This window comes from Vigna unguiculata, chromosome 2 (genome assembly GCF_037176805.1).
Source record: "Vigna unguiculata cultivar grain cowpea cultivar isolate G323 ecotype 2 chromosome 2, ASM3717680v1, whole genome shotgun sequence".
Classification (NCBI taxonomy): domain Eukaryota; kingdom Viridiplantae; phylum Streptophyta; class Magnoliopsida; order Fabales; family Fabaceae; genus Vigna; species Vigna unguiculata.
In genome coordinates this window covers 28,320,676-28,325,387 of record NC_140793.1, presented here as the reverse complement: position 1 = coordinate 28,325,387, position 4,712 = coordinate 28,320,676, and the positions used below count along the sequence as shown (strand labels likewise).

The following is a 4,712-nucleotide window of genomic DNA, read 5'->3' as shown; positions in this document are numbered from 1 at the left end:
ATTGATGATAAAAAATATCCAAAAATACAAAAGGGCTCCAGAAATACAAAAGAGCCATGGTATGAGGAATATCCGAATATAAAGAGTAGGAGGTTACACTTGTCACACTCGAATTTCTAAATTATTTCTAATTTCAGCACTATCTTGAGACGGATCAGAATGGAAGAAAGTAAAATGTTCATGCTGAATTTAGCAGAGTAAAATAATAACGTAAACGGAAGAGAGGTTAATATTTTCACATAATTAAACTTTGAAAATTTTACCGTCTATAAAAAATAAATATTTCATTTGATCTGGTTTAGTATTCCTATAATTTAATCACTCATTTCAACCTCAAACTAAATTCTTAGTGATCAAAAAGAAAAACAAACACTTCTTATTAATTTGGTCATAAAATAATACTACAATTTTTGTGGACTGTAAACTTGCTAATTTTGTTGTTCCAAAATATTTTTGTTATATCTGAGAAACTTGCATGTCATATTGATAAATTGTTAAAAACAGTACAAACTTAATCGTTTCAGATTTAATATTGAACGTGATCATCCACCACTTTGTGAGTTGATAAAAGAATGTGTCGATGATAACACATTGAACACGAGATTTTCATACTTATCCAGAACCCTCTTTATCTTCCCCATCCTCACTACAAGTATTGCTCACGATCCTCGTTGCATCTTTGTCACACTCCTCAGTCTCACCCCCTTGCTGTTTCTTGCACAACAAATCACACAAAAACTCAGTAAAAACAGTCTCATAACCAGGCATCTTCGCATAGCCTGGGAAGTAATTGATATCAACAATAAGATAACGATTTTTGCGTCGAGAATCCCTAATAACATCGAAATTAAACAGGTTCAGCTTCATCACACGCCTCAACTCTAGAGCTATCTGAGTAACGAAGCTCAGAGGAGGCATCACAGCATCATCCAAATGCATCATCTTGTAATATTTATCGTCGGTTCTTTCATCGCTTGCCAAGTTTGAAAACTGTGAAAACGCCCACAAATCCTCCGAAACCTTCATCATCTCCTCCTCTCCCACGTCCGGCAGCGACTTCCGCTTCACGCACCTCACGCGCTCCCCGACCACGTACACCTTGAAGATCACGCCACCGTGGTTCACGAACTCCTGCACCACCACAGGAGGCTTCAGAGAATTCAAACCTTCGTGGTTGTAAACCAGCGCCATTTTGTGCGACTTCGCGCTGCCGTCGGCCACCAGAGGTTTTGCGATCACCGGAGACTTCAAAGCCTTCCAGATCCGCCGGTCGAACAGCTTCGCCTTGTCGTTTATCACAATCTGCTTCGGAATCCCGACAGTCTCGGTCCGGTCGTCGATTTTCAACTCCGACACGACCTGCAGCATCGAAATCCGGTTGTGGAGCCTCTCGATCGATTCCGGAGAATCAAGAACGACGGCATTAGGATAATTCGCGGTAAACTCGTTCAGTTGATTCCTCCAATCGTCATCGTAGAGTTTGTGGAGGACGCAATCAAACGGACCTTGATCCGTTAGGTTCCGGTTTGGGTCGATCCGGACCAGGTCTATTCCGCGGGATCTTGCAAGATTCACGAGCGAGTCTCGGATGAAGCTGCTTTGCTTCTTCAGCAACAAAGCGTACCCTACTCGGAATAGTTTTTCCTCTGCCATTGTTTTTTGTTTTATTTTCTTCTAAATGCCAAAGTTGTTGTCGCGAACCAAGAGCATTTGCCAGTGGGAGGGAGAAGAGCGAGGTTTTGGTGAAATAATTGGATTAGGGTTTTGTTGCGGCGCTTTTTTGCTCGAACCGTCGTTTAATAGAACTGAAATTGCAAAAACGTAGAAAAGCAGAGAAAAGGAAGGAAAAGTGGAAGGGAAATGTACAGAGTGAGTGGTGTATATATATAGCTTAGACTAGGGCCAGTGCTGTTAGGGAGAGATGATAAACTCACCGGGTGAAGTTTGAAATAAGATTGTTGAATACGGATACACGTGACAATTCTGTTGAGGGACGTTATGTGGATTCGAGCATGGAAGCGCGTGTTCACTGGAGAGGCATTATATTATTGTATTTATTGCCCTTGATAGTCAAAGTCAAAGCTTGATAAGATTTTGATGGTGTTTGGTAACAGGAAATAGATAAGAATGGAGCAATGATAATACCGGACATGTTTTATGTATGTTATATAATTCTTTTACTTATTCTGAAAAATATATTTTTATAAATAAATAGTAAACTACAGTAATGTTGATACTCATTTGTTGCAAGTAACATGCAGATAAATATGTAAAAAAAATGGAAAGGGAAAAAAAAAGTACATAAATAGTAAGAAATTTTTTGTTTATATATTATAATAATGACAAGTAATTAAAAATATTAAATAAAAACTAATACAATTAATAATATCAAATAAAGTTATTTAAAAAAATCATATAAGTATTTTCAAATTATACTAATTTATAGAAAAACTACTTTTACCATATTCATCAAATTTTCTATTATTTTCATTCACTTCTCACTCTAATTGTCATACAGACTTTTATTTTTAATGGAGTTAGGTCAGCATTCTAGATTTTAATGGAGTTAGGTCAGCATTCTAGATTTTAACATATATAAACATAATTATTATAAGAATTTGAATTTAAATTCAGATTTTTGCTAGAAATAAAATTATAATAGTATAGGATGACTTTAAAGACAAGATTCCTTGGCATATGCGAATATAGTTAGGAATATAGTTAGAGGTTCATTCCATTAATTGCTCGTACAAGCTGCCATTCCAATCCTACTGGTCCTATGATGTAAAAGGTATAATGTATACTAAGGTTTTGTTCATTTGTACATATGAATACAAGGAAGAAGGTGAAGATGAATTTATGTGGATGTATATGGTTACTTTGAGTGAATTTAGAAGGTAAAGTGAATGGATTTAGAGATAAATTTTACGAAAGTTAATGCGAGATTTGATTCATGTGATAGATAAATTTGTGAAAATAGATAGAATTTGAAAGTTGTCAAAATACTCTTGATGAAAAAAGAGAATGATTTTGTAATTTGATGTTATAAAAATAATTAAAAATAAACAATACAAATTTGAAAAAAAAATTATATCAAATGTTAAAATAAATAATATAATTTTGTATGAATGGGAAGAAAGTTATAAAAAATTTGTATCCATGGAGGACCTTATCAACTTCGGTGAGAAGAGAAAAGTTAAAAAAATCACCACCCACATACAACATTGGCTACGTAACCAGTGTCACTCTTCTCATTGCACCAACACCACCCACACACATACATCACCACACCGGTTATGTATCTGGTGCACAACCCCTCACAAGCACTCACACCTCACCCCATCTTCCTTCACTCACACACCCACACCAACACCAGTTCACTTCACTCACACCAACGCATGTCACTATTAAATAACACCACCACTCACCTTCAAACAATGAGAGACAAGCATGAGAATGTCCAACTCCAAACCTTCTAAGAACATTCACATTCACACACGCACACAACAACCCATTTAATAGCAAAGTTCAAACCCAATCATCCAAGCAAATTGAAACAACAATCCTATAAAGAATATTCAGAATCTTGGCAGTAGCACCAAAAGAAAGTTGGGAGTGCAGGAATCTTGGCAGCGGAAAAAGGAATCCTGGGAAAAAACCTAGCAGTTGGTCCTGCTTGGTGAAAATAACTCAGTTACAGGGTTAATTTGGTAAAATTAACGATAATACTCTCAAATTGTCACATATCAACAAAGATGGAATATAGAAGGAATTCCGCATATCTACTCTTACAAATCAATGCACATCTGCTCAAAAGAACAACTGCAAGTCCACAAATCCATCCGTGCAAATCAAGACAAACAGTGTCATCCACAAAAAAAACATAAGAGCTAAGAGTGGTGGAATGACATTGATTATTTTAATAAATCCAATTATCTTAAATTATTAATGAATTTTAATAATAAAAATAATAATATGTAATTTCATATATATATATATATATATATATATAAATTTATGTTAAGCCATCCAAAATTTAGACATAAAAATATAAAATTGAGGTAAAGACATGATATGATGTATGCAAAAGATTGAGAATGATGATCAAAAGAAAGGATAACAAAAATATTAAAGTGAACAAAGAATTGACCGATAGATCATGGAACAGTGTAAAAGGAAAAATACCATTAAAAATAAATTTATTGGACAAAATCAAGAAAGGAACAATACTGGGTCCAAAACCAAAAGAAAGTTAGTCTCTGATATCTGTTACAAGATTTGAGAGGAATGACACAATTGTCACAATGCATTTTAAAGCAGTTATTATCATTTATGTAATTTGTCCTTTTATTTTATGTTGGTTTGACTTTCATATAAAGGGAGAAAGTATAACCAGATAACTCAAATGTAAAATGAAGGAGACAAACTCTAATTACAATTCAAATTCCCTAAGTTATACAATCCCCATTTTATATTCTATTGAAAAATATTAAAAACCTAAAACTCAAATTTCACATCTTATTTTCTTCCTTGTGTTGTGAAATGATTTACACCTTCATTTTGTGTTATTTTCTTCTTTTCTTTAAAGTCGTGCATGATTAATGGCGAGATCCTCACTCACATGTTGATCGAAGGTGAAACATTGAGAGAAAGAAAAAATTGAAGAAGAATAACCATGGAGTAGAATTTTTTTGAATTATTTAAGAAAGAAA

The 4,712-nt window shown here is 34.4% G+C and overlaps 1 pseudogene; it reads right to left on the bottom strand.

The window, feature by feature from the left end:
* Positions 1-362: 362 nt before the first annotated feature.
* On the bottom strand, positions 363-1,844 carry LOC114174259 (inositol-tetrakisphosphate 1-kinase 1 pseudogene; annotated as a pseudogene).
* Between the last annotated feature and the right edge of the window lie 2,868 nt (positions 1,845-4,712).